Genomic DNA, 15,070 nt, shown 5'->3' on the forward strand with positions numbered 1-15,070 from the left:
AATATGATTTATTTGATGCGCCGAATGGATGTAGCACGTTGTTGTTTTGCACTACAGGTACCCTTTAAACTGATTTCTGCTCCTTATTTCCGCGGAGAAATAATTGTTTTAAAAACGGAAACAGTGTCAAACCGTACTGCCACGGTTTGAAACTCGGTTTGAGTGTAAAAACTTCAACGAACACCAGAAGTAAACAAAGTTGCGTTAATTGTGTTCAAATATTTTAGTGCGTTAACGCAGCCAAATTAATCGCATAGATTATATACATATATATATATATACATATATACATATATATACGTATATATATATACGTATATATATATATATACATATATATACGTATATATATATACATATATATACATATATATGTATATACGTATATATATGATATTAATGTTATGAACCCAACACGAGGGCGTTAGATGTTCCGCAGTGTGGGACGTCCACAACAAGTATAAAGCAGAACTAGTGGTTAGTTATTCCGTGGTGGATGAAGGAAATGATAACAGCCTTTACGGAGACGAAACATGGAGATAAGCCCCGCCCCTCGTGGAGCATCGCCACGTTTATGTGAACATGGTGAAAGGTCGGGCGAGTAAACTCACGTGTTTTGGGCAACGCGTTGTGGGTGTGAACGCACCTTTACACTGATGCCGCAAATAGGCAGTGGTCAACTTTTACCTTCCCTCCTACCTGGATACGTGAAGTTCTCCAGTCCCTGGTTTACGTTGTCCGGCTAAACATGATCCTTTCTTAATTTCCTTGGTTTAATTTGCCTGGCAAAACAGAATCTTCCACTTTCCTATAAATATAAAAGAATGAAAATCCACTCTCATTTCTCGGACCTGAAGGTGACCCGTCACACTTGATTTCCTGGAAATTTCTGTTATTTCGGAGCAACCAGTCTAAAATGACCATTTCTCGTTTCCCGGAAGAACTTCACCCGGTCTAGTGTTATGCAGTTGTCCCCGACGATGCGACCCGACTCTACCTGTCCTGCGGTCTGAGAGTGACCCCGATTCTGTTGTGTAGTCTATGATATGTGACCTTCAACGATTCTGTTCTGTGGTCTACACTGGACCCCAACCTCTTCTTGTCTGCGGTCTGACTTAAACCCAACCTTTCCGTTCTTTGGGTGCAACGAGACCCCCGCTATCAATTCTAGGATCTTAAGGTCTCCCAAAACTTCACAGTGGTGGTTCTGATCCACACTATCCTTTTCTGCGGTCTACACGGTCCCCAATCTGTCATTGTCTGTAGTCCATCCTGACCCCAAGTCTATCTTTCTGCGGTCAGTCGAGACCCCGCTATCATTTTCGGGATCTGTCGCTATCCTGCTATACTTAGTGCTGTATATCGAGATGGCACTGTTATGTTCTGTGGTAATTAATTATTCTTAAACTCGAAAAACAAGTTTCTCCTGATTGAACAGTTCAAACAAAAAACTACTCCTGTTACTGTTGATTTTGGAGGAACAGGAACACCACCACCCGGACGGCACTGACTGAAAGAAACAGCGGTAGACTTCTACTTTACATCTATAAGCGTTTTATTCAGAAATAAGGATACAAGTAGACATCATGCATGGACCCCCCTCAGCCTGGTACCTATTGTATTCAGACCAGAGAGAGGCGCTTTAGCAGAGGGCGCGACGGTTTAAATAGTCATCAAGGCCAGTTCTGATTGGTCCAGCGAAGAGAGGGCGGTGTCTTCTCATTGGTTCTTCGTCTCTCTGCCTCCATCGCTGTCGCTCATTCATTGGTCCTTCTCGGCCCGCCTATGAGAGCATATGTTGTGAAAAGGTGTGGGAAGAAAGATGGAATTCACTCGTAGCTTCCTTTGACTGAGCTCGGGAGTTTTCTAAGATAATCTTATCTCTTCCGAGGTGGGATGCGCTGCTAAAAGGTCGTTTAAACAAAGGGCCTCTTCACGTGTGTGTGTGTGTGTCAGAGAGGCCTGTGGTTGAATCCGGATATTAATCGTCAAAGCTGGACCTTTCCTTATCTGCGCTCAGTAAATGTCTCTGTTGCCTTCTCCTGCTCTGAGAGTATATAGAGCTCTTTGTATGTGATCACTTCTGGAATGTGCATGATGCGGGGGAGGGGGGTGCATAAAACGTCCTTAAGTGTTACACTGTTATCTTCCTTAGATCAGTTCAGGCGCCGGATGCCCTGCTAAAGTTTCTAACTCTCATCCAGTGCTTTTCCATCTTCCACATAATATTTATGCAAACAATACTAGGCTATCCTAAGCTATAATATATATTCTTTACATTACCTTAGACTGTACCGTTTACTACACCTGTTCCCTGTTCCAGTACCTTTTAAAGGAACTTGCATTATAATGAATGAATTTTAATGTAAAGACATTTGGATGTCACTTTTGATTTGATTTCCTCCATTTCACTGTTGCTGATGCCATATTATACTTATTCTTACCCTTCATTGTAAAAGCAGCCTTTAGGAATATATGCAGTTCAAACTTTATGGACTGAACCAGAAAAGCACGACCAAGAGACAGAGTAGTACGATAGTTCTTTTAATGGTATTTCAGGGAGAGGTCAAAGCCGGGAGATCAGACCATTAGGAAAATGATTGTTGGCAGAACTTTGCATGAGCTGCACATCAAATACAGAGTCACCGACTGACACAGAGGACCAGAGAGGAGACGGTGAGGAGAGGAGAGGAGAGAGAAGAGGAGATCAGAGAGGAGAGGAGAGAGAAGAGGAGAGAGGAGAGAGAAGAGGAGAGAGGAGATCAGAGAGGAGAGGAGACTAGAGAGGAGACGAGGATGGACAAACTTCTTCTGAGCGTCGTCGTCGTGTCAGACAAGACTTTGATATCTTTTATTCTTTTCCCCTCTTCTTCATTCTTATGTCTCTGTTTCATAATGTGTCCCTGTGACATTCCTCTCACTTCCACTTCTTTGTTGGTCTTTTTTCTCTCATGTAAAATGATCACTTGCATGACTGAGCTAAGTCATGAATATGAAATGTGCTCAACATGCCGTGTGTCCACCAGGCCTGTGTGCCGTCTCACCAACAACTGTACGTCGCTACCATGTTCATCATGAGCTGAAGACCAGGACTGAAGCCCAGCGCCACTGCAGAGAGAACAACATGGACCTGGCCACCATACGAGACCTGGAGGACCTGGAGAGCCTGAAGACCCTGAAGACCACCATCCAATCAGTGAGTTTCATGGCGCCAGTGACAGGTGGTCTGGACTATGACATCACACAGTGGTGGAGAGGATGACCTGGACCTCAGGTGGACTTGTACTTTACTTGAGTACTTTAGTTCAACATTTATTTTTCTATTTTCTTTCTCAACTAAATACTTATGAATTTATTTTCTGCTTCACTTTATTAGTCAATCTTTGCAGAGAGACTCATCACATATTGTCCCATGATTTAGGAGAGGTTTAAACAGGCAGCTGTATCACTCCAAAATATTGATTTTCCCACGAACCTGAAACTTTTTAATTTGTGCTGTTTGCCAACTTAATGTTCTAATAACCAGAACACATCGACTGATATTTACAAATAAGGACAACATCTTACAATTATTCTTGTTATTATAACACAAACAGCCCACGAAAACACAAGACAATCTGGCAGAGGACAAGTGGAAGTGAGGGAACCTAAGTAGACAGGGACTAATGAGGGAATGGGCAACAGGTGAGATAGGCCTGAGGACCAGGTGAAGGTAATGAGGGACTAACGACTTAGTGATCAGAGGACAAGTGAAGGGAGTTGGACTGACGAGATGGGAAGCAGGATCTGGAATGACATGAAAGTTAGAGACAGGATTAAAACAACTAATAACTAGAACGGGCACTCGGTAGAGCGCATACCTTCGAATATCACAAGATTGGGCATTGAATTATGAACATTTTGGCATTAGTTGCATGCCAATTGGATAAAAATTGACCGCGCTATGGTAAAAAAGAAGATTTTGACCTTTTCATGACCTTGACCTTTGACCCGATCGATCCCAAAATCTAAACAAATGGTCCCCGGATAATACCCAATCATTACACCAAATATCATGCGATGCGGTTTAATACTTTTTGAGTTATGCGAGGAACACGCATACAAATAAATAAATAAATAAATACACGGCGATCAAAACATAACCTTCCGCATTTTCAATGCGAAGGTAATAAAAGGAAGGTGTGGAGCTAAACTGTTACATTTTTAGGTTTGGGTATGTTTTATTTTTACTTCTAAACGACGTGTAGTTATGATAAAGTGTTACTCAACATTCTGCTGATACGAGCTTGTTCTATTTCATCCTTCCTGACCGCCAGAGGCGGTGCTTATACTAGTTTCTTCCGTCTGCATCGCAGAGTCGAGTCTTAATGACAACAAGTCACATGTGACCTCGGATGACCCGCCCACTGGGTATAAGTTCGGTGTCATCCGAGATCAGTCCTTTCATCTTCTCGCAAACGCAGGCTCACGGAATCTCTAAATTAGCATCAGCTAAAGCTGAAGTTATACAGAGGTTTGTCTAAAGCTCGGGACCTCCATCGAAGCATCAATCGGGTGAGGCGTTCCAATTATTATCAATGATTGCAGTTCACAGTAGCAGAGCGCTCGCTGTTGCTAACTGTGTGCTAGCAGGGTGTCTCCGCTCGGCGTCGCAGGCTGCGGCAGCGACCAGCTCTCTGTAGCGACTTGGATAGCGTGCGCTGGCGGTGGCATCGCCGCGGGCAGAGTTAACAGAGTGCCTAAGTAGGCAACTCGGCTGTGAGCCACGCTAATTCAACAACTGCCTCGGTCCTACAGGACCGGGTCACAGTGAGTGCTACTGTTGCGACCCCAGTAGCCACAGCTACCGTGCTAGTGAGGACAGCGGTGTTTTTGGGACACCCTCACTTCACTAGACGGGCTGTCTCCGTCCTGTCCTACAGGACCTGGGCCATAGTAGCAAGGTGCTACTGCTGCGACCCTAGCCGCTACAGCTACCGTACTGGCGAGGCCAGCGTCCGCGCTCTACCCTCACTCGACGGGCTGTCTCCATCCTGTCCTACAGGACCTGGGCCACAGTAGCGGAGTACTACTGTTGTGACCCCCAGCCGCTACAGCGACCGTGCTGGTGAGGCCAGCGTCCGCACCTACCCTCACTAGACGGACTGTCTTGACGCCCGTTCCAGCGGGACCGGGCCACAATGTGGAAGACAGGGTCCCTCCAGAGTCATGGCTAAATTTAGCCCTGCTGACTGTAGGACCTGCATGACCCCTCTCCAGCTCGAGGAGGGCCATGACCTTTGCCCTTCTTGCCTTGGCCTCGAGCACCTGAAGGAGGGCCTCTCGGAAACCCCGTGAATGAACTGCGGCATCATGCCTTACGCAGTTAGGGCCGCAAGATTGGCCGAGGGGGAACACCTGAGCGGCAGGCTTGACCTCTCTCCGTCAAGCCAGCCAGGCCCATCCCAACCGAACCATTACAAGCGCCGGCTTTCGGTCTCTGCGGGCGCTTCCCCCAAGAGGGCTAAGACCACCACGCTAGTTTCTCGCGTAGAGCTGATGGCTGCGGAGCTGGCGCAGATGAAGTCCCTTCTCCGGGCCCTCCACCCGAGTGCGGTGGAAACTGAAGCATCAGATCCACCCGCGGCCGAGCAGTTCTCGGAGGAGGGCGTTATCTCGGTGGCGGCATCCGCCAACCTCTTCACAGAGTACAGTGACGGGCGGACACCCAGGCTTCCAGGCCGGGTTCCCACCTCTCAGTCCAGAGTTCGGTCGGAGGGTGGAGAGGGCTCCATCTGGTCTGTCATGCGCATGGCCCTGGCACGCCTTCAGCTGGATATACAGCAGCCCAAACCCCACAGGTTAGTGCGTTCTTCAGGCGCACTTCCGTCCCGCCACCTTCTCTGTCCCTCCTCCGAAGATTACCTAAGGAGTTACGCATGCTGGAGAGACACGGTGCTCATTCCGGCCTTGACCGAGGGAACCCTGGCGCCAAGTATGGTCTTGGCGCATGCCAGCCATTGAGCCAACTATTGCGTCCCTCATAGTTTCCCGGAGGAGACTCTATGACCGGAGGCCAGGTGCCCACGGCCCCAGTGTCGACCCGCGGACGAACTGCTTCCCAGGCCTACAACACGGCAGCCCGCATGGGCCGTGCCAGTAACTCCCTCTCCCATCTCATGCTTGCCCTCTCGGAGTCTCTACAGCAGGATCGCCCGGCGCCTCCTCTATCAGCCTCAGTGATGCATCACTGCAGGCGTTTAGCCTCATGTCGAGGGGGCTCGGGCCCTGATGTCCACCCTGGTACAGACCCATAGCCAGGTTTGGCTGTCACAGTCACACCTGTCGGAGACCTGTAGAAGGACCCTCCATGCTGTCCCAGTCGAGCCCGGGGAGATGTTCGGCTCGGCCGCGCTCCAGGCGCTCCAGCGAACTGTGCAAGCCAGTCAGACCAGGCAGCAGTTCGCTGATCTTCGCCGTGCCCCCACCCCGACGGGCGTCCAGGTGCCCCACGCCGGCCCCCAGAGACCATTTGTAGCCCCGCGCTCACCTTAATAGTCAGCGCAGGCCTCAGCACCCCGCTGGGAGGCCAACCCACTCACAATGTGAGGTTTCCGGCGGACTCCCCAGACGGTTTCCAAACCCGGGGATTAACAGCCACCCCCCCCACAGCCACTAGAGGCAGGGGGGCAGGAGATGAAGTCTCCGGGCCGGCCGTTGGTTTTTTCTCCCAGCAGCAGATCCGCTACTGGGCAGCTCATGCCCTAGACCCATGGGTGGTGTCCACCCTAACTCAGGGCTACAAGCTCCAATTCCGACGCCGGCCTCCAGCCTCCGGCCGGGTCAGGGTAACTACCATCGCCGACCCGGCAAAAGCCTTAGCCTCGAGGCGGTAGACCCCCTGTCACAGCCCAGGGGGTTTTATTCAACCTACTTCCTCGTAAGGAAGAAAGAGGGCGGACTCCGCCCAATCCTAGATCTGAGGGGACTCAACAAGTTCCTGAAGGTCTTGCCATTCCACATGCTCAGCACGGCAGACATCCTTCGTACCGTCTCCAGAGGGGACTGGTTCACGTCGGTCGATTTGAAGGATGCCTATTTTCATGTCCCCATTGTGCCTCGTCACAGACAGTTCCTTCGTTTCGCCTTTCAAGGCCGTTGTTTTCAGTTCAGGGTGCTTCCATTCGGACTCTCCCTTTCCCCACGTGTGTTCACAAGATGTGTTGCGGCTGCCCTTTCCCCCCTGCAGTTGCAGGGCATGAAGGTAATGCCGTATTTGGACGATTGGCTGATCTGTGCACCATCCCAACCTCAGGCTGCACAAGACACCACCCGCCTTCTCTCCCATGTGGCCCTATTGGGCCTCAGGGTGAACATGCAGAAATGCTCTCTGCGCCCGTCCCAGAGCATAACCTTCATCGGTATAGCTCTGGACTCAGCTGCTATGAGAGCCCGTCCGTCACGCCGGCGTGTCAACGACATCCTCCGCAACCTGCCCCTCTTCCGAGGGGGCAAGCGGTTGCCCTACATTCTCTTCCTTCGCCTGTTGGGCAAATTGACAGCCGCCTCAGCTGTCATTCCCTTGGGCTTGCTATCACTGCGGCCTCTGGAGAGATGGCTGAACAGCCTCCATTTGGAGGTCACGTGCCACAGGCACAGGAGAGTATCACAGCAGTGCCTTCGAGCCCTATCACCATGGAGGGAGAGGGCATACCTGTCGGGGGGTGTCCCCATGGGTATGGTCCCGTCCCGGCGGGAGGTCGTCACAACAGACGCCTCCCTCTCAGGGTGGGGTGCAGTGTGGCAGAACAGGACTGCTCAGGGGCAGTGGTCCGCTCAGGACCACACCGAGCATATCAATGTCCTGGAGCTGCGGGCTGTGCACCTAGCACTCAAGCAGTTCCTGCCATTCCTGGCTGGGAAACACGTACTCGTTCGGTCGGACAACACCCCGACCGTTTTCCACATAAACCATCAGGGTGGCACCAGGTCGGCAAAGCTGCTACGCACGGCTTGCGCCCTTCTGACTTGGGCAGCCCCTCGCCTGACCAGCCTTCGGGCGATGTATATTCAGGAAACAGAACCAGGTTGCAGATTCCCTTTCCGCCACAGACCCCCACCAGGGAGTGGCGGCTCCACCAAGTGGTGCAGAGCATCTGGGGTCTCTTCGGCAGGGCGAGGTGAATCTCTTTGCCTCAGAGGCGTCAACCCACTGCTCCCACTGGTTCTCCCTGAGGGAGAGGACCAGCCCTCTGGGGCAAGATGCCCTGGCGCACACATGGCCGGGGGGCCTTCTTTATGCTTTCCCCCCAATTCCTCTGATCTTGCCAACGCTTCTCAGGGTTCTTCAACAGGCCTGATCTCCTACTGGTGGCCCCACGACTTCCAGCCAGGACTTGGTTCCCCCTACTGCACAGACTCTGCTCCGGGATGCCATGGTGCCTCCCGGACAGGAGGGATCTCCTTTCGCAGCTAGGAGGCCAGATCTGGCACCCCAACCCCAGCCGCCTGCAGCTATGGGCCTGGCCACTTCAGGGTCCGACCAGCTGCTGGCCTGCACAGACCCAGTCAAGGGACTATTGAATGCCCAGGCACCATCTACCTGTCTGCAGTACGAGTGTACATGGAGGCTGTTCTCTGACTGGTGCCGGGGGCGCAAGAACGACCCGGTGCAGTGCCCGTGCGGTTATATTAGAGTTTCTACAGTCCCTCCTGGATAGGGGCGGTCTCCCTCTACCCTGAGGGTGTCGTGGCTGCTATCTCAGCACATGCCCCGGGACTAACAAGGGCACGGTAGGGAGCCATAGGTTGGTCTCCCTCTTCTTAAAGGGAGCTCGGCGACTGCGTCCTCCGAGCGCCCCCAGGGCTCCCCCATGGGACCTGCCCATGGTAATGGACACACTATGCTCGCCTCCTTTCGAACCCATGTCAGGGTCAGAGCTAAGATGGCATTTTTCTCCTTGCCATCACTTCAGCAAAGAGAGTAGGCGAGCTGCACGCCCTATCGGTGAGTGAATCCTATCTCAGGTGGAACTCTGATGGCTCAGGTGTCACACTATGGCCCAATGCAGCGTTTCTCCCTAAAGTGCTGACACGCTCATATGTCAACCAGCCTGTCCGGCTGGCACAGTTCGACCCCCCATCGGGAGAGGAGCGGTCGAAGCTCCTGTGCCCAGTACGGGCCCTCAGAGCCTATGTCGAAGCTACCACAGGCATACGACAATCGGAGCAGCTCTTCATCTGCTATGGCGGGCCTAGGAGGGGTTTGGCCCATTCAAAGCAGCGCCTATCCCACTGGATTGTGGAGGCCATTGCCTGTGCATACAGAGCGAGGGGCCGTGCCCTGCCATGCGGCACAAGGCCATTCTACCAGGGTGTTTCCACATCATGGGCAGCCCTGAGAGGGTCCCAGTGGAGGATATGTGCCGCAGCCTCCTGGGCGTCACCAAGCACATTCACCAGGTTCTACAGGGTGAATGTTGCCACTCACCCACTGGGGTGGTTCTTCGTCCAGAGTCCTCTGCCTGATCCATGCACGGTAGGCTCCTGGGTTTCCTCGTGACTCTGTTGGTACAAGTCATCCAGTGCTAAACCGCCTCTGGCGGTCAGGAAGGATGAAATAGAACGCAAGTTACGTATGTAACTATGGTTCTATGAATCCTGGATGACCGCCAGAGTTCTTGGTCACTTGGAATCTCGTGAGTTTGCGAGAAGACTCCGTAGGACTGATCTCGGGATGACACCGGAACTTATACCCAGTGGGCGGGTCATCCGAGGTCACATGTGACTTTGTTGTCATTAAGACTCGACCTGCGTATGCTCGAGATGGAAGAAATCCAGTGCTAAGCACCACCTCTGGCGGTCATCCAGGATTCATAGAACCATAGTTACATACGTAACTTGCGATATATACAGCGTTAAAATCTCATTTATCAAACATCATCCATGTAAATATATAGTGAAGTCATGTTGTCTTTGTTAGCGCTGTTAGCATCATTAGAAAGTCTCTTTCTTTGTATCACATTTAAATATTGCTTTCAGCGAGCCTGGATCGGACTGTACCACTACATGGACAACTGGAGGTGGTCACTGTCAAACACAAACCTCTACAAACCCGGGGAGACGGTGTTCAGTCCATGGAGTTCTGGAGAACCGGACAACTACATGAATATGCAAAACTGCATAATAATTGGGTTCGATGGGCGATGGGGCGACAGACAGTGTGCATTGTCCTTGATGTCAGTCTGCTCCGATGTCGGAGGTGAGAACATTTTAGAAATTACTACATGACAATTTCCTTCTGTGTTTATTATGATGCCCCATGTGGACTAAAGTGGTAGTGTCTCTGAGCACCAGGACATCTTTAGAAAACCCCTCATTGTACTGCAGCAGGGTCTGACAGTCTGTCCTCTCAATTCTGGTTCTGGTTAAGTGGGTCCAGCAAAAGATCCTGGTTCTCCAGCAGCGTGGTGTCATAACTAAACTAGGACATGAAGATCAGGACTAAACTCAGGTCACATAGAAAATCAGGTCTAAAGAGGATCAGGACTAAACTGAGGTCACATAGAGGTCAGGACCAGACTGTGGCGTTTCTCAATTCAAAGTGCAGTACAGACTTGTGTTCTTTTGGAGTCTGGACTTGGGAGTCAGACTCGAGAAGGAGGACTGGAGGACGGTCTTTCTGCAATTGGACCAGCAGCTGACTTGATGACGTTACCACATCAGCTGTTCTTGCTTCTGAGTTTACTCTAATTATTCACTGTAAATTATTTTTTACAGTCAAATAAACAAAACATTCTAAAATGACATTCCGTGACTCAACAACAGTAGTATTTATAAAAATTCAACTGTCAGTTGTTTATTTTCTCCTCCGCTGTTGTTTCCGGTTGCTGGTGAAATGCATTCTTCCTCTGATGCATCCTCGAAAGTAGGAGGATCAAGTCACATCCGGGTGTTTTGACCGTGCTGCGGCGAACTTTGAATGTGAACATGTACTCGGGGCTGAGACTGATGGCGAGACACAGTCACGAGGACACAAGTGAGGAAAGTACGCACAATCGCATATTGAGAAACGCTGTGAGACTGGTTCAGGATCAGTTTACAGTTCCTCACTGTTACTTGAACTAGTTTAAAACTATATGAAGGTCCTTTAAAGCAGATTAATGTCTGTTCCCTTTATGAATGTTAATATTCACGCAGCTCTGTGTTGATTCCACCTTCATGCTGAGATTCATGAAGCAACAGTAAACTGTTCTGCATCATGTGGTCTGTCATGGTTCCTCTACTCAGCACTTCTCTCTGGTCCACTTTCAGGGCCAGACACATATGTCTTCATTACCACTGCCATGACGTGGACTGAGGCCCAGAGCTACTGCAGAGAACACCACACAGACCTGGCCAGTGTGAGGAACATGGAGGAGAACCAGGTGGTACACAATCTGGTTCACTCTGGAAAGTTCTTCTGGATCGGCCTTTACAGAGTCCATGGAAGTGGTCTGATGGAAGTGACTCCCCATTTAAGAACTGGAATCCTCGTGAACCTGAAGGCTCCTCTGAGACTTGTGTGGCAGCAGACTTCAGTGCTGATGGACTCTGGGAGACCCTGGACTGTAATGTCAAGTCAGCATTCATCTGCTACAGTGGTGAGCTGTCAATCACCCAGTCTCTAAAGGTGGACTTAGGGTTAGAGAGTTAGATATGCAACAATGCTAAGTCTATGCTAAGTTAACTAAGGTGTTCTTGCATCAGCCATCTGTAAACATTTAGATGATGGAAAATTACCATCATTTTATATGTTATCATTTAAAGTGTTAAACTTTCAAGGTTGTTGATTATTGACAAACAGAAATGTTGTGACTGATGTTTGTTTTGTAGACGTTGCTCCTGTTTCAAAGCGAGTGATGAAGGTGAGGCTGGTGAAGAGCAGCTCCTCTCTGGATCTGAATGACCCTGTGGTGATGGAGGACCTCTTGAAGAAGGTACATCTTCCTCTCATTAACAACAGAACAACAGGTGGTACATGAGATGTAGTGGACTACTAAGAACTATGTAGAGGGACTACTAAGAACTATGTAGAGGGACTACTAAGAACTATGTAGAGGGGCTACTAAGAACTATGTAGAGGGACTACTAAGAACTATGTAGAGGGACTACTAAGAACTATGTAGAGGGACTACTAAGAACTATGTAGAGGGACTACTAAGAACTATGTAGAGGGGCTACTAAGAACTATGTAGAGGGGCTACTAAGAACTATATAGAGGGGCCACTAAGAACTATGTAGAGGGACTACTAAGAACGATGTAGAGGGACTACTAAGAACTATGTAGAGGGACTACTAAGAACTATGGAGAGGAGCTACTAAGAACTATGTAGAGGGAATCAAGAACTATGCAGAGGCCATAACCATGCAGAGGGACCAAGAACCATGTAGAGGGACCACTAAGAACCAGCAGAGAGGAATCTACTAAGAACTATGTAGAGGGACCACTAAGAATTATGTAGAGGGACCACTAAGAATTATGTAGAGAGGCTGCTAAGAACGATGTAGAGGACCACTAAGAACTATGTAGAGGACTACTAAGAACTTTGTAGAGGACCACTAAGAACTATGTAGAGGGACTACTAAGAACTATGTAGAGGGGCTACTAAGAACTATGTAGAGGGACCACTAAGAACTATGTAGAGGGACTACTAAGAACTATGTAGAGGGACCACTAAGAACTATGGAGAGGGACTACTAAGAACTATGTAGAGGGACTACTAAGAACTATGTAGAGGGGCTACTAAGAACTATGTAGAGGGACTACTAAGAACTATGTAGAGGGGATACTAAGAACTATGTAGAGGGGCTATGTGCAGAGCAACGAGGGCACGTCAGTTCTGAAGATAGACTCCACACAACATGCCAACAACAGAGACGCTCTAGAGCAGGGGTGCTCACACTTTTTCAACATGCGAGCTACTTATTATGTGACCAAGTCAGAGCATTATCGACCGGCAGAGAAGTGCTAGTAAGTGTGCTCACCTGCATGTGCAACCGAGAAGTTTGAAGAGTTGTTGGACAGGGGAGGCTAGTGACTTTTTCTTTGCTCCCTCCGTCCCGATGCGCACAAACCGGTGTCGGGGAGCTCCAGCGCCTTGCGAGGGCCGGCGGGCAGAAGGACTGTTAGCTTGACACCGTAGAGACAGAAATGACGTGCTTCTGCTGTAATGTGGCGCTATAGAAGAGAAGTGACAGAGGCGGGCCAATTTCTTTTTATGTCATGCGATCTACCAATACTACGCCGCGATCGACTGGCAGGTCACCTCAATCCCTATCCTCTGAGACATCACTGGCCCAGCAACACTTTAACAGACCATCAGTCATCCTGGCATCTCCACTGGATCCACTGAACTCAGGGGAAAGGGTCAAAATGAGGCCAAGTTGAGCCTCACCTTCACACATATCAACCTTTACCGCTGGAGGTGTAGCGGGTGCAGCCTTGTTATCTGAGACAGGAAGCTCCTGGTCCCAGTAAACATTGTCACTCACAGGAATCAATAGCACCTTTAGCTCCACTAGGTTTTCTCAGCCTTTGTTTCTGATTCCTTGTTTAAGGCCATACCTTTCTACTGAAACATTAAAGTGTGACGCAATACACAATAACTGGTCTTTGCGGCAGTAATCAACTCTTTAAAAACGTGGATTTACAATAAAGTCCTGTAAGTCAAAACTCAGGGTTACAGTCAACACGAGTGTTGCGTCCCCCTTTGTCTCGTCGAGGGCATAAAGAGGGACGAACACATGACAACCAAAGAATATGTAAAAGTCAAAAAAACAATGAGAGTCAAGGTCAAGAGGAAATGATGGTTTCATGTAAATCACAGAAGAGGAATTTACATCAAAGCATGCAGAGAGAAGAATATGTAAATCACTGTGTGGTAGATATTGGCTACTGTGTGTATGTGTGTGTATGTGTGTGTGTGTGTTTGTGTGTGTGTGTCCATGTCTGTTGGTGTGTGTGTGGGTGTGCATATTTGTGTGCATGTGTGTGTGTGTGTGTCCGTGAGCGTGTATGTGTCTGTGCATGTAGTTGTGTGTGTGTGTGTGTGCATCTTGGTGTGTGAGTTTGTTGGTGTGGCTATGCATGTGTGGGGGTGTGGGTGTGTGTGTGTCTGTATGTATATGTGTGTGTGTGTGTGCATGTAGTTGTGTGTGTGTGCATGTGTGTGTGTGTGAGTGTGCATGTATGTGTGGGTGTGTGAGTGTGCATGTAGTTGTGTGTGTGTGTGCATGTGTGTGTGTGTCTGTATGTATGTGTGTGTGTGTCAAGTTACGGCTCCAATTTAGCGCACTTCCCCACTTGATAGGGATCGGTTCATCTACCCGGAGTTAAACTGGGTTTCACTCTGAATGACCACAACTTTTCCTTTTTTCTTTCTCCTTTTATTTTGGAGTTAAGAGATTTGAGTCATTTCCATTCGCTCCATATGAGACGAAAGAGGTGAAAAACCTTTACAGAAAAAACAGAAAACCCCACATTTCAAATATACCAGCAGAAAACACGCTTTTCCATTTGCACCCGTGCATTCTGCATGAGCACACAACCTGCATTCACCACCTACAGATCCCCAGCTGTGCTTCCACTAACATATAAAACGTAAACAATATAAGCAAACTGGACAATCAACCGTCAGAAACTCAACCCTTTAACTAGCGACAGTTGTCCACAAACAATTCACCCCTGCACATGAGCGCGTTACGGAGCCCGATGGCGTCGCTAACGCTCCGCACTGGCAGTGAAAGTGAAAGTCAAGCAGTCGCTCAGCGTTCAGAGTTCGCCTCCCGCCCGGCTGCCTCTCCCGGACTTGCCGGATGCCCGTTCTTATTCCGCAGATAAATCCGCTCGTACTCTCCTATTTCCTCATGGCTGATTTGTTTACCACCCATAACCTTCCTCCTGTGTTGGCTTTCTGTTACCATCTCTTATGTTAGCGGGTCGGTGCCGACCCGTGTCTTAAATCAACTGTAAAATACACCAACAACAATGATCTATCATCCAATTTGTTTCTCATCTCTTGGTTACCTTGTATTAGGCCACCTTATCCAT

The sequence above is a fragment of the Pseudoliparis swirei genome, chromosome 12 (genome assembly GCF_029220125.1).
Source record: "Pseudoliparis swirei isolate HS2019 ecotype Mariana Trench chromosome 12, NWPU_hadal_v1, whole genome shotgun sequence".
NCBI lineage: Eukaryota > Metazoa > Chordata > Actinopteri > Perciformes > Liparidae > Pseudoliparis > Pseudoliparis swirei.